Below are 22,667 nucleotides of genomic sequence, written 5' to 3' on the forward strand. Positions count from 1 at the left end.
GTTGCATAGTATTGTGTGTCTGCTACTTACAAAATGGCAAATATTCATACACCTTACTGTGAGAACAGAACACCAAGTTTTTACTGCAACTTTGAAATACGGTGAAATGTTGACAAAGATTTTAGAGTTGCACATTTTATTTGTTTTTTGCTTTTTTCTTTCCAGGTTTAAATGAACCAAGGTGCAGACTTCCTTAAACAATATACTCATAAATAAAATATAGATGTGTTAGGTGATCAAATGGGGGACTCATACTTTCAAATGGAAGCTTTTATTAATAGTATCTGCTAGTAAAAGGGAAGCTAACAAATTTGAGGCTTAGAAAAGCTTCTGAAAAATAATTTTTTTTTAGTTTCCTTGTGCTTTCAAAAATGAGTTATATTAAGTGAGAGCAAACACTTACAAACAATATTCAAAAACTCTCTCTTTTCTATTAAAAGAATTTCTATTTTAGAGAAAACCCAACCAAATCAAAACAAATATGTAAACCACTTTACCTCTTCAAATAAGAACCAAGCCCGCAGATGGATTGCCTGGGTGGCTCAGTGGGTTAAAGCCTCTGCTTTCTGCTCAGGTCATGATCCCAGCATCCTTGGATCAAGCCCTGCGTCTGACTCTCTGTTTAGCAGGGAGCCTGATTCCCCTCTCTCTCTCTGCCTGCCCCTCTGCCTACTTGTGACCTCTCTCTGTCAAATAAATAAATAAAATATTAAAAAAAAAAAAAAGAAGAAGAACCAAGCAGTTGAAATAAAAAAAGAAAATGAGGATTTTTGTTTTAATGCCCTCATCTGTCCCTTCCTACTCTGGAAATAACTTGAACTAATAGCTCTCAAGTACTTCTCAATCAAAAAAAAAAAAAAAAAAGGAAAATTAATCATATAAGAAATGTTGTCAGTGTCCTATAAAAACTTCCTGAATGAATCTTTTTTATTTTGTTTTATTTTCTGTAAATATTTTTCTATCCTCTATCCTAAAGAAAAAAAAAATCAATTTGACTAGTCCACTTTTAAGTAATAAGCAATAGACATAAAATACAGAAATAAACCATTTACACAATGCACCCAATACTGATTATGTTGCTATAGTTTTCCTATGTAATATTGTTCTTAAGTCATTTGTATTTTAATACTTGCAATTTATTCCAGGTTGAGATACACAAAAGTATTTTTTTCTGAAGAAAATTCTGCATCTTAAAATTGCAGATGGTGCCTTTTACACTTTTCCACAAATATGTCGCATCTCAAAGGGATTCCATTTACTCTTATATTCATTTTATTTTAGTTACAGAAGTGTTCTGGAGCTCCATTTGCAAGCCTTTTATTTTTTTCTTTTATGAAATGAATGTAATGTTAAAATGCAATAATTTGGTTCTACATGTAAAAACAAACTTTTGAATACCTCCACAAACAATCTAACAAATTGAAAAGACAAAAGATCATGGGGAAACAAAACATTCATTGAGATGATAATGACATGGACATTTTTAACTGAACCAAAACTATCATTCTGTTTATATTTTGCAAGAATGAAAAGATCCAAATTATTGTCGTGTATGTAAGCTTTTAGATGTTTTATGTAGTATTAAGGATAAATTGTGCATGATATCTCATTGAAACAAAGAAAAATAATCTAGCTTCAAAGGAAGAGAATGACAGAATTTTGCAGTTCTCTCTGCAGTTGAGAAGTCCTAAGAAACAATACATCTCACCATGTAATTGTATTTTGTACTTTAGTATTAGTGTTAGAAGACATTTAATTTAAAAAACGTTCTTTTTATATCTTCCTAATAACTTAGAATGCAGATGTACTTTTATAAATGAAAACAATAAGTAATAAATAAATATGTTTCCAGTAACACTCTGGGCTTCTCTGTGGTTTGTTCATAGTATTAATGATTGTGTCTAGGTAAATATCCAAAACAATATATGCTACTAATTAAAAGACTGTATATCCTGTGGTGTGAACTCTGTGATCTAATTAAATTCTGGCTGCCCTCCATTATGGAAAAGGAAAGTATGTGGTGTGTCAAAATGTGCAAATTAAACTAGATTACTAGAAGTCCTTGAACCATTATTGGTTGCTAAGGTAAGTTGTTTTTGATGATCTGGGCCTTATGAAATCATAAATCAATGGATATGGCTCACAGAATGTAGATATGCATAGTATGCCAGAGAGTTCAAGTTAGTCTGGCAAAGGTAAAGTTAGCCAATGTATCAAAAATCATGTTAGAGAGGAAAATTCAAGACCATGTCTTGCATTCCTAGTCAACAAAATATTAACCTAGTGAAAGGTTTTTTCCCTTAAATGTAAGTAAATATAATATTAAAATTATAGATTGTTTTTGTAGTTATATTATCTCTTCAATTAGTATTTTATCAATTAGTTTGAAACCACACACCAAAAAAAAGAAAGAAAGAAAGACACCTCTTATCTCCTTTCAGAAAATTCTTCCACATATATTGAAATTATAAGAGAATACATTCTTGTAATTACAACATAATACACTAGTGCTGTCTTGGCTTGTGCCAAAATAAACTCTTACTCACTAAGTTTGCTACAAAAGTCTAGCTTTCAGTGACATTTTGGATTTCATTTTAATTCACAATTTCCAGATAATCACTGCGATAGTTAATTTTGTATGTCAACTTGACTGGGCCATTGAGTGTCCACATATGTGGTTATGTTTTATTTTAAGCATGTGTGTGAGAGTGTTTCCAAATGAAATGAATATTGGAAGCAGTAAATGCGTAAAGCAGAATGAGCTCCCCAATGTGGGCAGGCTTCATCCAATCTCGTGAAGGCCTGATTAGAACAAAAGGCTAAATAAGGGAGAATGACGTCTCTCTGCCTGACTCTTCAGACTTGAACTTCAACTGGAACTATACCACCCGCTTTCTTGGATCTCTAGCTTGCTGACATCAGATCATAGAAATTTTTAGCTTCCCTAACCACATAAGCCAGGTCCTTAGGATAAAATTTAACAGATAAATATATTATGCATATAATATATATTATGTATAATACATATAGGTAGATATAAGATATAGATAGATACTATAAATATAAACATATATTTATATTTCTTATTGGTTTTGTTTCTCTGGAGAATCTAGACTAATGTAGACACCATCAGTAAAACAGTTTAGTCTTTAGAATATTAAACAATTTTAAACACACAATTGGCAAGATCATTAGTAAATTTTTGTTTCTATAAAATGGCAAAAAGGCATAATATATAATGGAATTGACTCAGGAATAGTGCTACCACAATATTTACAAGCAGAAATTTTTTCGTTTACTATGTGAAAATTGATTTTTTAAATTAATGGACTTTATTTTTTTAGAGAGCATAAGATTTACAGAAAAATGCAGCAACTATTATGGAGAATTCCTATATACTCTCCCATTCCTGCCCTACCCCAACCATTTACTCTACTATTAACATTTTGTGGTATGGTACAATTGTTATAAGTAATAAAGAAATATTGATACATCAGTATTAACTAATGTCAATACTTTATTAAGATTTCCTTAGTTTTTATTTAATGCTCTTTTACTATTCTAATATCCTACTGAGCATACCACATCACATTTAAGTGTCATGTTTCCTTAGGTTCCCCTCACCTGTGACGTGGACTTTGTACAATACTCCTTAATATAAGAATGTTATAATACATACCATCATGGAACTCTGGGGCAGTAGCAAAGACTAAGCTTACCTATTTAACTTCAGAAGTGCTTTTGGGTATGTGTTTTAAATGTCTCTAACAACTGAATTATAAATGAATCATGGATCCACTTGGTTGGGTATCATCATTAACACTAGCTGCATTATTGGAGTCATCATATGTCCTCTCACAATGCCTGGTATGATCATCAGCAATTGCTTTAAACTTTTTATATTCAATAAACTGTGAAACCGAAACATAATTATGGTTATTTATTCAAGTGACAGAGATTTAGTGATTACTATGTGCTAGACCTTCTTGTGGCACTGATATAAGAGGATGAATAAACCGGAGGAAGTCCTTGCTTTCATTGAGTTTTTACCTTAGCTAGGAGTATAAACAAGGAATTAAACAAATTGAGAACATAATGTTACATATTAACAAATGTGAAATGAAAGTATACAATTTGAACTGATACTCAGGTGACGAAAACAGTCTGAGGGAAAAGCATCCTCACCGGACAGAATGCAAAACTGTAAGGCGTAAGCAAGTTAAGAAATCAGGACAGTGTGACAGAAAAGTAGTGGCAGAGAGAAGAGAAAGTATTTGGAAGTCAGAAAAGCAATAAAGAACAGAGCAGAGTAATTGGGCCCTTTAAGCCATGGCAAGAAGTTTGGATTTATATCACAATAAATAAGCCACTGGAGAATTTCAAAGAGAGAGTTTATATAGAAGGCTTATCTGCTCTGATTTATGTTTTTAAAATATTCCTTTACCCTATGGAGATTAGATTTGGAGGGAAACAATAGCAGAAAATAGATGATCAGTCAGGAAGTGATGGTAGAAATAAGAAATGTTGCTTTGGATTAAGGTGGTCTCAGTGAAACAAACATGACCAGAAAGACTGAGAATGTCTGTTCAAGGCAGAGCTAACAGGATTTGCTGCTACATGAATGCTGGGGTGAAGGAAAAAGAGGAATTGAAGAGGTCTCCTAGATTTTTTGGCTTAAAAAACAATTTCCGTTTACCAAGATGAAATGTGGAGAAGAACATGTTCGAAGGTGAATACTGAGTGTTTGATTTTTGACTCCATCAATTTTAGATGATTATAACCACATCTATAGTAAGATATCAATTTGGCAGTTCAATATATGCCCAGAATTTGGGAGGAAGTCAGAATTGGTGATACAATTTTAAATGTTACAGGGACACTACTAACCTGTGTCCAAATCCTGTTATTGAGCAACATGTTCCATGACACCTTGTAAAAAAAGACAAAAGAAAAGGGGAAAAAAAAAAAAAGGAAAAGAAAGGAAAAAAAAAGAAAAGAAGAAATAAGGGGAAAAGAAGGAAAGAGGAGGGGAAGTGAGGAGAGGGAAGGAAAGGGAATGAAAGGGAAGACAGGAAGAAATCAAAGGGTAATTTAGCAGTTGCGTCCAACTCCAAGCAAAAGGCAAAGGAGATAAATCAGTGGGAGGAAAGTGGTCCATTTTTGCCTCAATGATTTTCACTGCTCACAAAGCCCTGCTTGCCTCATCATTACCGGTTGCTTCATTTACTTCCTATTCCTTTGTTGTTGTTGTGGGTGGACTATAATCTAAGCTTTGATGCTTGGCTTTTAAACTGATTCTCAGCCATCAGTGAATGTGAGGCTTTCTCTGAATGCACTGTACCAATCTTAAAGAATTAAGACACTGCCAATAAACATCATAGGCTTGCACAGAGAAAAACATGTCAGCTCTTATCTCCAAGAGAGGGTAGGTAAAGTCCTTACTTAATATAGCCTTCTATTTTGTAAAAATGCTTTTCAGTATATAAATACAGGTAAATAATAACTCCATTTAGACCCACCTACTTCATAAAGGAAAACAGATTTTTTTTTCCTTTCATAAACTCTGTGTCAAAATACTTATTAGGGAAACACATCATGCATGACAGACATATAGCAGATAAATCTTATATTAATTCCCTTTTTTAATATTTCAGTTTTATAAAGAAACTGTTATAATTACAAATTTAAAAGGAAAGAGATTTTCTATTATTTCAGTGGACAATGTAGAAAATACATATACTATCCATATTAAAGAAGAGTATCTACAGAGAACCCATGTATTGACAATCAGATAATTAAGACCTTTTTTCTATACTCTGCATAAGCACTTTATGCTTACATTATCACTTCATTATCAGGTAATAGAGCACTTATCAATATCTATCTGTAAACTGTTAAAGATTACAAATGCAAAAACCATGCAAAACCGTCTGCCCTCCTATTGCTGAGAATCTCATATGAAAATATTTGCTCCCAGCTAAGTCTAATCTTTTTCCGTTATGAGAGTGACAGAGCAGTAGGGGGTAGGCAGGTGGAAGGGGAGAGGCAGAAAATCTCAAGCAGAGTCTACGCTGAGTGTGGAACCACACACGGGGCTTGATTCCACGACCCTGACATCATGACCTGAGTCAAAACCAAGAGACAGATGTTTAACCAACTAGGCTACTCAGTGCCCTTGGTGATGACATTTCTTAGAATAATTATCTTTACTGTTTAACACATGACCTGTTCATTTCTTTTTCAGCTGTCTGTAGAATTTAGTTAAGAAATACTTTCAGAAATACTTCAAAAAATAATACCAGTTTTCATGATAAATAAAATCAATTTTTTTTTTAAAGAATCTTCTAAACATGGGTTGGGAGAAATCATTATTATAAAAAATATTTGAGTAGTTTAATTTTTGTGTTCGAATAAGGAACCTTATTTTAAGCAACATTAAATTAGTACATACCTGAGCCACAAATGTCTCAGTCTCTGAAAGCAATTAACACTTTTATATATTATTTCTGTAATAGAAATGATAGAGGCTTCATTTTCACTGCCATGAACATACATTACTGTATTTTCTTGGCAATAAAAAATAGTACCTTTAAGTCTTATTCAGAGTTGTAATTTATCTAAGATAATGAGTAGATACCCAAACTAGATATTTTAGTAAAGAATTTTTACAAAATTTTCACGACCAGAGGGTACCTGGGTGGCTCAGTGGGTTAAGCCTCGCCTTTGGCTCAGGTCATGATCTCAGGGTCCTGGGATGGAGCCCCGGACTCTCTGCTCAGCGGGGAGCCTGCTTCACCGCCTTCTCTCTCTCTGCCTGCCTTTCTGCCTACTTGTGTTCTTTCTCTGTCAAATAAATAAATAAAATCTTTTAAAAAAAAGATTTCACTCCCAGAAAGCTTCCTGCAATTTCAAAATTCCCAGAAAGTTAATGGGAATATCAGATGACTCCAGATTACTGTTCTAGGTACTGGAACAAATTTTACTGAAACCCATTTCTGTGCACAAGTATTTAATCTATATGACTATGTGCATTTTAATCAAGTCTTACCGTTTACTTATCTGGGAACAGTAAAACCATGTACTTGTGTGGAGGAAAGTTCAATGGACAAGGAATGAAGACACATAGCTAGTTTGGGGAGATTCTGAACAAACTTCCTTTCTTTAACTTTGGAAAGAAGGAAGGAAGGAAGGAAGAGAAGGAGGGAAGGAGGGAGGGAGGAAGAAAGAAAGAAAGAAGGAGAAAAGAAAAGGAAAGGGGAAAAAACTACTTAGAAGATAACAGAAAAATAAAATTGAAGTATAGTTCAGATAAGAGGTTATAAATTGTCTGTAATAATTTTATAATAGGCCTCACTGATATCACTGCAACTGGTTATACTGCCTCATTCTCTTTTTCAAAAGATTTACTGACTTCATGAGTTTTAAAACTTTATTCCAAAGTGAAGACAACAAAATTACTTTAAGAGAAAGTGAAGTCTAGACCAAGGAAACCATTAGTTTGTATGGAGTTCCCACCTTGTCAATGACTTATTTTGTCTCTTTTGTGCTCCTTTTTTAATTCTGTCAACCACTTTGTCTCAAATATCTCCTCCTTTAAAGTCTACTACACAGTTTTCCCCCCATATATATTTGTTGGTGGTCTGTCTGCTCACACAGTTGTTTCTAGTAAAAACTTGATCACACAGCCAAATGTTTTCCAGTCCCTTGTTAACTCCTCTTTTCAACCCAAGAGATTTACCTTTTCTCCACCATTGTATGCTCCATTCTAGTCTTGAACTCTTTCCTTTGGTGCCTTTGATCCTACCTCAGTCAGTTTCTCAGCTCATGTGTGCAACCTGGACCTTGCCACTGTCTAAAATTCTTCTTCTCCAGTATATCAAAACAGAAATTCAAATCTTTCATTCCATATAAAATTATCTCATCCACTCTCAGAAGCACAAGATTTTCTCTTTCTCTTCCTCCATCCCTGAAAACTCTCACTCCACCAAACATTACTATCACACTCTGACACCCTTTTCTCTCCCTCCTTCCCTTTTACCTTCTCCCTCTCTCTCATCCACACACACAAACTACCCCCATTCTCCCAAAGTAAGCAGAACACTTTTGGCCTTTTTACTTTTATCTCTGAGGAGGAAGAACAATTTAGTTTCTGCTACCCTGCTTTTGTTCTCTCTGCGTGCCCAGTTTTTACAGGATAATATGTGTTCCTAAAATAAAAGGGGTTGTGTTATTAGGGAATCTACCTATGTATCTATCATATATAATATATAAACATGTCTCTACACCAGATTTTTTTAAGATTTTACCTTGTTCCTATACATTATAAATCTCTAGGAGAAAAAAAAATAGAGTATGTGGAATTTTCCAAAGTGATTTGATCTTGCTGTCCTCTTCCCCATTTAAAAGGAATGTCTTTAAGGGAGTAGTGTTCTATAAAACACTTAGAGAAATCCTGCTTTAACAAAATGAGCTTTTCATTCTCTTCTGGATGCCAGAAAACTTAAGCCATAATCAATGTTAATCTCAGATATATAAATCCATCTAATCCTTTATTTTTCATACTCTTCACTTATGATCACCACATTTTAAGAGAGCATACACTTGAGATAAACTGCATGGGATCAAATGCTGGATCCATGGATAGTTGGCTTTGTGACCTTGGGTAAGTTACTTGACCTCTCTGTACCTCAACTACCTCATATGCAGAAAATGGGGATTGTATTACTGGGGATTACACAAACCTAGTCCCATCCTTTTTCAGAGGTAAGACTAACTAAGTACTCTAGTAATTTTAGTAATGTATATATTGAAAAATTAATTAGTTTTCACATATTCTGTTACTTTTTTTGCTATATGAAAGTAAAAATAGAATTGAATCACAGCAACTAAAAAAAATGGAAATTCAGAATGAAACACTATTCAATTTTACAGTCTATAGTAATATCTAACAAAACTCAATTTTATTTTTGGATTATGTAAAGATACTTTAGTAATCAAAATAACCACTTAATTTCAAATTTGGAATCATGATCACTTTAGTTTTTTTAATTTTAAAGGTAAAGATATATATAATTATAATAATAGAGCATTAATCATGTGGCTGATAATGTCACAAATAGAAAAATTATACATAATTCACCTACAGTATATCATTGATGTTATGTGAAAGTCTATGCATTTTAAATAGAGTACATTTACATTTCAGTGATCTAGTATGTTAAGGAGTTGCCTTTTAAGTGTAGTTAAAGCAGAAATCAATATGTAGATCCAGTATTTACTATTTTACATTTCTTTAATATATTTTCTTCAAAATTTCCCTATAAATGCTTCAACTTATCAAGTTAAAAGTTAACCTTAGTGTTTTATCTTAAAATGCCAATTACATTCTGAGTTACCAATTGAAAAAATGATAAATAAATGAATCGAAGGTATGAATGTAAACAGAAATCTGCATTCTAAGAGTTATCATGAAAATAATTACAATTTGTGAAAAATTCAAGAGCCATTTCTATCATTTTTTGAGTACCTCAATCATATGTTCTTCTCAAGGGAACTCAAATGCCCCACACATATGAGCTGACCCTCCATTTGACTGCAATCTCTGTCCATTTATGTTTCTTTTTCTTTCTTTTTTTTTTTTTTTTCCCCCAGATTTATTTGTTTTAGAGTGAGAGTGAACATGAATGAGTTGGTGGAAGAGCAGAGGGAGAGAATCTTCAAGAAGAATCCTGGCTGAGTGTGGAGCCCGACACAGGGTTCAGTCTCACAATCCATGAGATCATGACCTGAGTCAAAACCAAGAGTCAGATGCTTAACTACCTGCGCCACCCAGGTGTCCCTATGTTTCTATTTTGTAGCTGAATATGCAGGACAATAAGTACTAATTTCCTTACCTTCTACCCCAGCTGAACCAGGTGATTTCCCAGGGGCAGTGACTAACATCTCATGACTGAACAAATGAGATGGCAGTAAATTTGATCAATAACAGATTCTAGTTGCTGAAAAAAATAGAAATACCATAGGAAGGAAATGGCTATTTCTGTATCACCACCAGATAAGGATTTCTAAAAAACTGGTTATTGGTGATTATTTCGTTTTTGTGTTTTTGTGTTTTTTGTTTTTTCTATCCAGTCCACGTAGTACCTATTAGCTACTTGGCAAGACTAATTTGTTTTTAATCAACCAAAAAAAGGAAACCTAAAGCTATCCTAAGAATTAATTACAGAAAAGTCTGATTTAATGCATATTGTCTTCCAAATCTAAACCTAAGAATTACTATGTTATGCAAAGAGAGAAGATGGGCAAGAGAAGGGGGTGAATAAAAAGGTAGGAACATGAAGGAAGGGAGATAGAAATGTGGACAGAAATGAAAAGTAGAAGCATTATCTTTAGAGTGGAAAATGTAAAGAAGGTAAAGATTCTGACTTTCAGTTTCCCTTATCTTTCTTAACTTACAAGCCTTACTCGCCATTCTTACACCCTTTCTTCCTCTTGCAAAATTTACATGGAATTGACTCCTCAGAAGTAGTTGCCCTTCCATCTCTGAGGTTCCTTGAAAATGTGTATAACCTCAAACCATATTTCAAATAAAGGTTTTGAGGAACTACTTCAATATTTCATTTTTATCTTGTTTTTTTAGTGCTTTTTTTCTAGTTGCTGAATATTTTTTGACTTCATTTTAAGAAAATTCCAGTATTTCATTTTTAAAAGCCACATTATCATGCAAAGATTTTGAGAGTATGTGGTACTTTAGAGACATAAATCTTCATTTAGTTACTATAAAGCCACTAGGTCAAAGTTTTTTGTTTTAATTTAGATTTTTTTGCTATAAAATATTCTAATATGAAACATACCCAAGTGGCTTTTAAAGCGAGCTACTTATATCCAATTACTATGATGTATGTAAAAACACAAGCTGGCTGATTCATGCTATGATACTTAACACAAAAGAACAGATAGGATAATTGTGACACTCTATCACTTACGAGCCACTCTACCCTAAAATAATGAAAAAATGCAACATCAACAAGAAAAAGAAGACCCAGGAATTTCTGATTGTATGCAATATTTATAAATATAAATATATTTTTATAACTACTAACTGTTCATAATCTTTATAAAATAATGTAGCTGGTATTCTAATATTTCAAAATATTTAATTTCCCAGATTTCAGTAATTAAATACTAACATTTATTTCCTTCAGAAACAAACACCATATAACCTTTTAAATCATAGAATAACTTTCTCTAAGTTTTCATACTTAAAATCTTTATACTATCTTAGGGTTTATTTAATAATAAACATTTTATTTTTCCCTTTAAAAACAGTATTTCTTTAAAAGTTATTTTCTCTATAGTCTGACACAAGAAATTTAAAACTGCTATTTAATTTTGCAATAACTAATATCCATTGATGTTATTTAATTGAATTTTCTCATTTTGCTGGTTTTTAAATAATAAGTAATACAGAAAATATACTTAATCAAAGAGGTAATATGTGGTAATATATTTCATTAGACAATTTAAATTGTATTTTCAATATGTAATTACAATGTGATGACATTGTTAGTTTTTTTAAATTAAAGAACCAGCCGGGAAGGGTGGGCGGCTTAGTTGGTTAAGTATTAGATTCTTTATTTCGGCTCAGATCATGATCTCAGGGTCCTGAGATCGAATTCTGCAGCAGGCTCCACGGGAAGTCTGCTTGAAAATTTTCTCTCTCCTGCTGCCCCTCCCCCTGCTCACATACTCTCTCTCTCTAAAATAAGTAAATAAATCTTTAAAAATAAATAAATAAATAGCCAGATTTGAAGGGGCACGTGCACCTGAGTGTTTATAGCAGCAATGTCCACAATAGCCAAACCATGGAAAGAACCTAGATGTCCATCCACAGAAGAATGGAGAAAGAAGATGTGGTATATATATGTGTATATATATACACATATATATACACATATATATAATGGAATACTATGCCGCCATCAAAAGAAACGAAACCATTCCATTTGTAACAACATGGATGGAACTAGAGGGTATTGTGCTGAGTGAAATAAGTCAATCAGAGAAAGACAATTATCATATGATCTCCCTGATATGAGGAATTTGAGAGGCAGAGTGGGGGGGTTGGGGAGGAGGGAAGGAAAAAATGAAACAAGATGGGATCGGAAGGGAGACAAATGATAAGAGTCTTAATCTCACAAAACAAACTGCTGAGGGTGGTTGGGTTATGGACATTGGGAAGGGTATGTGAAATGGTGAGTGCTGCAAAGTGTGTAAGCCTGACGATTCACAGACCTGTACCCCTGGGGCAAATGATACATTGCATGTTAATAAAAATAATTAATAAATAAATAAAGAAAATATGTCCTTTAAAGATAAGCATGTTTATTTATATAAAATTTACCTGTTTAAAAAAATAAAAAATAAATAGCCAGACATATTTCATTAGTCTGCAAGCCCCTCAGAGACTGTTTTATCTTATTAAGAGTATCATTTTATGTCTAACAGAGAACCTGGGCCATATTTGTTGGGTTGGATTGAAACAATGGAAAGCATTTGTATTACAAAGTCAGATAAAAACAGAACTTGAAATCTGGCTTTGTCATTGCACATTGTAGTAGGATGAACAGCCACTCCCAAAATATTATTTCCAAGTGGTGATCCCAGCTATTCTGTGACTTTATTTGGAAATAAAGTCTTTTCAGATGCTATTAAGTTAATGATCTTGAGATGAGACAGCATCATCATAGATTTAGAGTTGGCCCTAAATCTAATGTCCTTGTTAGAGACAAATAAGGAAAAGACAGAGGGGCACCTAGAGGAAAAACCATGTGAAAATGGAGGAAGAGACTGGGGTAAGAAGTTCATAAGCCAAGAAATACCAAGAATTGCCAGCAACCACCAGAAGCCAGGAGAGAGGCATGGAACAGTCTCATTTGAGCCTCCAGGAGGAATGAATCACGCTATTTCAGACTTCTGACCTCCAGAACAGAGAGAATAAATTCCTGTTGTTTTAAGCCACCAAGTTTGTGATCATTTGTTATGGCAGCTCCAGGAAACTACTATAGGCATACGGTCACTAAAAGAATTAGATTTCTCATGTAAAAAAAAAAAAAAAATGGGCCTAATGCCCACTTTTTAGATCTGTTGAGAAAATTAAATGAGATAGCTTAAATGAACCACTTACCCTAGTGTCTGATATCCAGTAGGACTCAATCACATTGGTCTCCCCCTGACAACCACTCAGGAGTGGTCTCTACTAGATTTCCCAAAGGAATATTTCTAAAAAATTCATGCCTTAGCAAGGAGTATAAATATAATTTGTATAAGTTTACATAAACTATAATCCATTAAAAGGCAATTTTCATGTGTATTTCCTGTATTGCTCATGATTTAGAAACAGCATGATGCAAAAATTTAATTAAATGCAGTGAACATTGGTTATAAAGAAATTACACAGTACTTTTAAATCTCTTGTAATGTCAGGAAGTCAGGTAGAAAATTTTAATCTTCCTCCCTGAACGTTTGTATTCATGACCCTTCCATCACAACTACTCACACTGGTCTCAACATTAAGTTAGAATGGAGGAATGAAAAGACAAGGGAAAGGACTTTAAACTCTTAACTCCTGAAGGGCCAGAGGAAAGCTTTCACAGCTCATAATTTAAGACTAATTATGCCTTTAAATTCTTCAAGATTGAAAAAAATCATTTAATTTTTACAAGATTTTAATCTTGACAGCCTGATCTCACATTATCTTTTATTATTATTTTTATATTTTGCATTTTTTTGGCTATTTCTCTACCTGAGAGCAAAGAAAATATACTTGTTAATCATAAATAAATGTTTGGCAAAAAAAGCCTGACTGTATAACATATTTTTTTCATTTAAATATCTTGCAGAGAACAAAATTTTAAAGAGACAGAGGCTACAAAACTCAGAATTACTTCAAAATGTGTATTTAATATATTCTGATCAGCAAGTTTCTATAAATTATAAAAGAATCTCAATGTCCATTGCATGTTTATTTATAAGGAATGATTTTTTTCTTTCCCATAAAGTTAAAACAAAAGCAGTGATTAAAAAATAAAACAATAACTTATTAATTCCATACATTAATTAACATTTACAGATAAAAACGAAACTCTAGGGAAAAATTCTTTACCGTAAGGAATTACCTTATTCTGTTGACTAGAAATTGATAACACAAAAGCTTCTCAATCAAGTGGGTTCTGTGTATCTATTTCTATCAATTTCCTAAATACTATAAAGCCCACAAAAAAAGGACACTGAGAAAATAAAAGTTCCGTTTATAGATGTTTACAACATTGCTATAAATGAATGGCAAGGGTTTTGAGGAGGGGATAGGAATAAGAGGGGCCACTAGGGAATGTTTTTAATGGGGTCTCCCAGGAAACCTTTCCTCAAGGCAGTTTTAGTCTCCTGAAATTATACCTTTAGTCTTTCAGATTTAAAAACAGATCAAGAATTAATTGCTTTTTTATGGACAGACTCTTCTGAACAAGATTCATAAGAAAACTGTATAAAATGCAATGTCAATTTATTGATTTCCAATTTGAATTGTTACTGTTTAAAGGAATCTGATGTTTAAGGTCCCCAGACCCTAATCATATGTTGTTTCTGTAAACGTCGCATGGGAAAGTAGATCACAAACAATAATGAGAAGGGTTAAGTGCAGACCATGGAATAATGCAGACAAGTAAATGCTCAAGTATTGAGCTAAGTTAACTAACATGCCCATTTCCACAATAAATTATACATACCAAGGAGATCAACAATTCAAGGGTTTCCTGGATTATGCATAAAAGTGTACTTAAATGCTTGACCTCTTTACTCTTGTTTTCTTTTTTGGTCTATTTTCATGATAACCAAACACTCTAATTATGGTTGATGAGGCCAGTTTTCCTCAGATTATATATTGAGGCTTAATATAGCCATATTTTAGGGTCATGTCACATTTTTCCAATTTAAGGTAATATGCATTTGTAGACCCAAGATCTGCTATGTATTAATTTTAGCTCTCAGAGCTGAATCATGATTTCAAATGTTTATATCTCTTGAAAGATGTTTTATTATGTATTTATATAGGATGCATATTTTCTTCTTTAAGGAGTGGGCAAAACACCAGATCAACATGAACATGCTGTAAGCAATTAATGATTCACATATCTCTAAGTGAACAGGTAAAGGGGTATATTTAACACATTTCCTGTTTTAGGCCAACATCTGAGTTCAAATGCAGTGTTTATATAATAGAATTCCTTTTTTTTTTTTTAATTTTATTTATTTGACAGAGAGAGATCACAAGTAGGCAGAGGCAGGCAGAGAGACGGGGGAAGCAGACTCCCTGCTGAGCAGAGAGCCCAATGTGGGGCTCCATCCCAGGACCCAGAGATCATGACCTGAGCTGAAGGCAGAGGCTTAACCCACTGAGCCACCCAGGCACCCCTGTATAATAGAATTCTTAGTAAACTGAAGAATACTGCTCACCTAGAGATTGTATGTGTGATAACAAAAAAACCCATTTTAACTAATATTTTAAATTAGAAAAATTGTGATACTTACTGATATTTATATGTAACGCTGGATTACTTTAGATTGGAAGAGATAATCACATTACTTTAATGGGATATTTGTTCCCCCATGAGGGTCCAAGTAATCCAAAGAAAGATTTTAAAATGGAGATTTCCTGAGCTTTGTTCAAGGAGTTGAGTTCCTTGGTATATTTATTCTTTAGGAAGCAAAGACAAATAAGCAAAAACCATTTTTTAATCTATATTCATATCCAATATCTCTAATTCTTCGACACAAAAATTAGACCATAAGTAATAATTGCCTCATTTCATAAACAAATTGACAAATGGACTTAAAATAGTTTACAGGTTATCTGAATAATCCAACACTGCTTATTTAAACAAAACCTTACACAAATAAAGAAAAAAACCCTAAATTTTAATAAAAAATCAGTCTGTTGCCAAAAACATAAAACTTATTTAAAAAAAAAAAAAACATAACATTTGTTGATGTGAGTTTAGTTTCACCTATAAAGAGAAACTGACTCTCCTCAACACTGCAAGGAACTTCTCAAATGCACAAATTCCCAGTCCATCAGTTTTATGAGCTAAATAGAGCTGCTCAAAAAAGTTGTGTTCTAGCCCCTGCCGTGCCTTTCCACATACTGCTCCATCCTCCTGAACCTGTTCTTGGTCACATTCTATTCAATCTTCAAGTGCTGGGCATCAACTCCTAGTTTGACAGAAAGAAGAAAGCATTCCACAGAATTTAGGACAGAATCTAGGGAGAAAAAGACATTGTATTTTTTTTTTTCTTAAAGACATGATATCTTGATAGAAACATTAAAGAAAAGAGCCTTGGAAGAAGAAACAGGAAAAATGGATTAGAACCCCAGCTTTACCACTAATCCTTGAACTTTGGATAACTCACTTAGTCTCTCAAGAATTTATTTGCTGCAACCCCTGGGTGGCTCAGTCAGTTGAGCATCTGACCTTGCTTTTGGCTCAGGTCATAATCTCCTGGGTCATGAGGCTGAACCCTGTTGGGTTCTGCAGCAGGAAGTCTGCTTTGGATTCTTCCCCCCTACCTTACCCTCCACCTTAGCCCCTTCTCCTCCTCCTCCTGGTCTTGTGTGCTTGTGCACCCTCCCTCTCAAATAAATTAATTTAAAAAAATTTGTTTTGGGGAGAAGTAGCAGCTGAGACTACTTCAGGTTGCGGGAGATCAGCTAGATAGCTTATCTAAAGATTGCAAACACCTACAAATCCAACGGGAAATCGAAGAGAAGAAGAACAGCAATTCTAGAAACAGAAAATCAACCACTTGCTGAAAGGTAGGACTGGCAGAGAAGTGAATCCAAAGGGACGGGAAGACAGACCCCGGGGGGAGGGGCCGGCTCCCGGCAAGCGGCGGAGCAACGGAGCACAAAATCGGGACTTTTAAAAGTCGGTTCCGCTGAGGGACATCGCTCCAGAGGCTTAACTGGGGTGAAGCCCACGCGGAGCCAGTGTGGCCTCAGGTCCCGCAGGGTCACAGAAGGATCGGGGTGTCTGAGTGTCGCAGAGCTCGCAGGTATTAGAACAGGGAAGCCGGCTACAGAGACGGAGCCGAGGAGTGAGCTCACAGCTCGGGCTTACCTTGAACCGGTCACAGGCTCGGTGAGCTCGGAGCGCAGCCGGAGGCCAGGCAGACGGGAGTAATTGGACGCTGTTCCCTGAGGGCGCACTGAGGAGTGGGACCCCGAGCTCTCGGCTCCTCCGGGCCGGAGACTGGGAGGCCGCCATCTTCCTTCCCGTCCTCCGGACTCTACGGAAAGCGCTCAGGGAACAAAAGCTCCCGAAAGCAAACCCGAGCGGATTACTCAGCCCGGGCCCTGGTAAGGGCGGTGCGACTCCGCCTGGGGCAAAGACACTTGAAAATCACTACAACAGGCCCCTCCCCCAGAAGATCAACAAGAAACCCAGCCAGGACCAAGTTCACTTACGAGGAGTGCGGTTTCAATACCAAGGAGAGCACCGGAATTCCAGAGGAGGAGAAAGCAAAGCACGGAACTCATGGCTTTCTCCCCATGATTCTTTAGCCTTGCAATTAATTTAATTTTTTTTTCTTTTTCAATTTTTTTCTCTTCTTCTGCTAAATTTTTTTAAACTTTTACCCTTTTTTTTAACGTTTTTTAACTAGTTTATCTAATATATATATATTTATTCCTTTTTATATTATTTTCATTATTGGTTTTCTTTTTTTTTATTTGTTTCTTTTTTCTTTTTTATTTTTTTTTTCTTTCTGAACCTCTTTTTTTCCCCCCCCCCCCCCCCCCCTCACGATTTGGGATCTCTTCTGATTTGGCTAAAGCATATTTTCCTGGGGTTGTTGCCACCCTTTTAGTATTTTACTTACTCCTTCATATACTCTTATCTGGACAAAATGACAAGGCGGAAAAATTCACCACAAAAAAAAAGAACAAGAGGCAGTACCAAAGGCTAAGGACCTAATCAATACAGACATTGGTAATATGTCAGATTTAGAGTTCAGAATGACGATTCTCAAGGTTCTAGCTGGGCTCGAAAAAGGCATGGAAGATATTAGAGAAACCCTCTCAGGAGATATAAAAGCCCTTTCTGGAGAAATAAAAGAACTAAAATCTAATCAAGTTGAAATAAAAAAAGCTATTAATGAGGTGCAATCAAAAATGGAGGCTCTCACTGCTAGGATAAATGAGGCAGAAGAAAGAATTAGCGATATAGAAGACCAAATGACAGAGAATAAGGAAGCTGAACAAAAGAGGGACAAACAACTACTGGACCACGAGGGCAGAATTCGAGAGATAAGTGACACCATAAGACGAAACAACATTAGAATAATTGGGATTCCAGAAGAAGAAGAAAGAGAGAGGGGAGCAGAAGGTATATTGGAGAGAATTATTGGAGAGAATTTCCCCAATATGGCAAAGGGAACAAGCATCAAAATCCAGGAGGTTCAGAGAACCCCACTCAAAATCAATAAGAATAGGTCCACACCCCGTCACCTAATAGTCAAATTTACAAGTCTTAGTGACAAAGAGAAAATCCTGAAAGCAGCCCGGGAGAAGAAGTCTGTAACATACAATGGTAAAAATATTAGATTGGCAGCAGACTTATCCACAGAGACCTGGCAGGCCAGAAAGAGCTGGCATGATATATTCAGAGTACTAAACGAGAAAAACATGCAGCCAAGAATACTATATCCAGCTAGGCTATCATTGAAAATAGAAGGAGAGATTAAAAGCTTCCAGGACAAACAAAAACTGAAAGAATTTGCAAACACCAAGCCAGCTCTACAGGAAATATTGAAAGGGGTCCTCTAAGCAAAGAGAGAACCTAAAAGTAGTAGATCAGAAAGGAACAGAAACAATATACAATAGCAGTCACCTTACAGGCAATACAATGGCACTAAATTCATATCTCTCAATAGTTACCCTGAATGTGAATGGGCTAAATGCCCCAATCAAAAGACACAGGGTATCAGAATGGATAAAAAAACAAAACCCATCTATATGTTGCCTACAAGAAACTCATTTTAAACCCGAAGACACTTTCAGATTTAAAGTGAGGGGGTGGAAAAGAATTTACCATGCTAATGGACATCAGAAGAAAGCAGGAGTGGCAATCCTTATATCAGATCACTTAGATTTTAAACCAAAGACTATAATAAGAGATGAAGATGGACACTATATCATACTCAAAGGATCTGTCCAACAAGAAGATCTAACAATTGTAAATATCTATGCCCCTAACGTGGGAGCAGCCAACTATATAAACCAATTAATAACAAAATCAAAGAAACACATCGACAATCATACAATAATAGTAGGGGACTTTAACACTCCCCTCACTGAAATGGACAGATCATCCAAGCAAAAGATCAACAAGGAAATAAAGGCCTTAAATGACACACTGGACCAGATGGACATCACAGATATATTCAGAACATTCCATCCCAAAGCAACAGAATACACATTCTTCTCTAGTGCACATGGAACATTCTCCAGAATAGATCACATCCTTGGTTCTAAATCAGGTCTTAACTGTTATCAAAAAATTGGGATCATTCCCTGCATATTTTCAGACCACAATGCTCTGAAGCTAGAACTCAATCGCAAGAGGAAATTTGGAAAGAACCCAAATATATGGCGACTAAACAGCATCCTTCTAAAGAATGAATGGGTCAACCAGGAAATTAAAGAAGAATTGAAAAAATTCATGGAAACAAATGATAATGAAAATACAACAGTTCAAAATCTGTGGGACACAACAAAGGCAGTCCTGAGAGGAAAATATATAGCGGTACAAGCCTTTCTCAAGAAACAAGAAAGGTCTCAGGTACACAACCTAACCCTACACCTAAAGGAGCTGGAGAAAGAACAAGAAAGAAACCCTAAACCCAGCAGGAGAAGAGAAATATAAAGATCAGAGCAGAAATCAATGAAATAGAAACCAAAAAAACAATAGAACAAATCAACGAAACTAGGAGCTGGTTCTTTGAAAGAATTAATAAGATTGATAAGCCCCTGGCCAGACTTATCAAAAAGAAAAGAGAAAGGACCCAAATAAATAAAATCATGAATGAAAGAGGAGAGATCACAACTAACACCAAAGAAATACAGACAATTATAAGAACATATTATGAGCAACTCTATGCCAACAAATTTGACAATCTGGAAGAAATGGATGCATTCCTAGAGACATATAAACTACCACAACTGAACCAGGAAGAAATAGAAAGCCTGAACAGACCCATAACCAGTAAGGAGAATGAAACAGTCATCAAAAATCTCCAAACAAACAAAAGCCCAGGGCCAGACGGCTTCCCGGGGGAATTCTACCAAACATTTAAAGAAGAAATAATTCCTATTCTCCTGAGACTGTTCCAAAAAATAGAAATGGAAGGAAAACTTCCAAACTCATTTTATGAGGCCAGCCTCACCTTGATCCCCAAACCAGACAAGGATCCCATCAAAAAAGAGAACTACAGACCAATATCCTTGATGAACACAGATGCAAAAATTCTCACCAAAATACTAGCCAATAGGATTCAACAGTACATTAAAAGGATTATTCACCACGACCAAGTGGGATTTATTCCAGGGCTGCAAGGTTGGTTCAACATCTGCAAATCAATCAATGTGATACAACACATTAATAAAAGAAAGAACAAGAACCATATGATACTCTCAATAGATGCTGAAAAAGCATTTGACAAAGTACAGCATCCCTTCCTGATCAAAACTCTTCAAAGTGTAGGGATAGAGGGCACATACCTCAATATTATCAAAGCCATCTATGAAAAACCCATCGCAAATATCATTCTCAATGGAGAAAAACTGAAAGCTTTTCCGCTAAGGTCAGGAACACGGTAGGGATGTCCGTTATCACCACTGCTATTCAACATAGTACTAGAAGTCCTAGCCTCAGCAATCAGACAACAAAAAGAAATTAAAGGCATCCAAATCGGCAAAGAAGAAGTCAAACTATCACTCTTCGCAGATGATATGATACTATATGTGGAAAACCCAAAAGACTCCACTCCAAAACTGCTAGAACTTGTACAGGAATTCAGTAATGTGTCAGGATATAAAATCAATGCACAGAAATCAGTCGCATTTCTCTACACCAACAACAAGACAGAAGAAAGAGAAATTAAGGAGTCCATCCCATTTACAATTGCACCCAAAACTATAAGATACCTAGGAATAAACCTAACCAAAGAGACTAAGAATCTATACACAGAAAACTATAAAGTACTCATGAAAGAAATTGAGGAAGACACAAAGAAATGGAAAAATGTTCCATGCTCCTGGATTGGAAGAATAAATATTGTGAAAATGTCTATGCTACCTAAAGCAATCTACACATTTAATGCAATTCCTATCAAAGTACCATCCATTTTTTTCAAAGAAATGGAACAAATAATCCTAAAATTTATATGGAACCAGAAAAGACCTCGAATAGCCAAAGGAATATTGAAAAAGAAAGCCAAAGTTGGTGGCATCACAATTCCAGACTTCAAGCTCTATTACAAAGCTGTCATCATCAAGACAGTATGGTACTGGCACAAAAACAGACACATAGATCAATGGAACAGAATAGAGAGCCCAGAAATAGACCCTCAACTCTATGGTCAACTAATCTTTGACAAAGCAGGAAAGAATGTCCAATGGAAAAAAGACAGCCTCTTCAATAAATGGTGTTGGGAAAATTGGACAGCCACATGCAGAAAAATGAAATTGGATCATTTCCTTACACCACACATGAAAATAAACTCAAAATGGATGAAGGACCTCAATGTGAGAAAGGAATCCATCAACATCCTTGAGGAGAACACAGGCAGCAACCTCTTCGACCTCAGCCGCAGCAACATCTTCCTAGGAACATCGCCAAAGGCAAGGGAAGCAAGGGCAAAAATGAACTATTGGGATTTTATCAAGATCAAAAGCTTTTGCACAGCAAAGGAAACAGTTAACAAAACCAAAAGACAACTGACAGAATGGGAGAAGATATTTGCAAACGACATATCAGATAAAGGGCTAGTGTCCAGAATCTATAAAGAACTTAGCAAACTCAACACCCAAAGAACAAATAATCCAATCAAGAAATGGGCAGAAGACATGAACAGACATTTCTGCAAAGAAGACATCCAGATGGCCAACAGACACATGAAAAAGTGCTCCATATCACTCGGCATCAGGGAAATACAAATCAAAACCACAATGAGATACCACCTCACACCAGTCAGAATGGCTAAAATTAACAAGTCCGGAAATGACAGATGCTGGCGAGGATGCGGAGAAAGGGGAACCCTCCTACACTGTTGGTGGGAATGCAAGCTGGTGCAACCACTCTGGAAAACAGCATGGAGGTTCCTCAAAATGTTGAAAATAGAACTACCCTATGACCCAGCAATTGCACTGCTGGGTATTTACCCTAAAGATACAAACGTAGTGATCCGAAGGGGCACGTGCACCCGAATGTTTATAGCAGCAATGTCTACAATAGCCAAACTATGGAAAGAACCTAGATGTCCATCAACAGACGAATGGATAAAGAAGAAGTGGTATATATACACAATGGAATACTATGCAGCCATCAAAACAAATG

Source organism: Lontra canadensis, unplaced genomic scaffold (assembly GCF_010015895.1).
Source record: "Lontra canadensis isolate GAN:19392208 unplaced genomic scaffold, GSC_riverotter_1.0 scaffold1, whole genome shotgun sequence".
Taxonomy (NCBI): domain Eukaryota; kingdom Metazoa; phylum Chordata; class Mammalia; order Carnivora; family Mustelidae; genus Lontra; species Lontra canadensis.